Raw genomic sequence first — 366 nt, 5'->3', positions numbered from 1 at the left:
CCCACAAGTTGTCTTCTCTCCTCCACATGTATACACCACACACACACATATACACACACACACATACACACACATACACACATACACACACATATACACACACACATACACACATATACACACACATACATACACACATACACACACACATACACACACATACACACATACATATACACACATACAAACACATATACACACACATACACACACATACATACACACATACACACACACATACACACACACATACATACACACATATACACACATACACACACATACACACACATACACACACACATACACACACACATACATACACACATATACACACATATACACACATACATACACATATACACA

This window comes from Grammomys surdaster, unplaced genomic scaffold (assembly GCF_004785775.1).
Source record: "Grammomys surdaster isolate TR1022 unplaced genomic scaffold, NIH_TR_1.0 65, whole genome shotgun sequence".
Taxonomy (NCBI): Eukaryota; Metazoa; Chordata; class Mammalia; order Rodentia; family Muridae; genus Grammomys; species Grammomys surdaster.
This window is presented reverse-complemented; position numbering follows the sequence as displayed.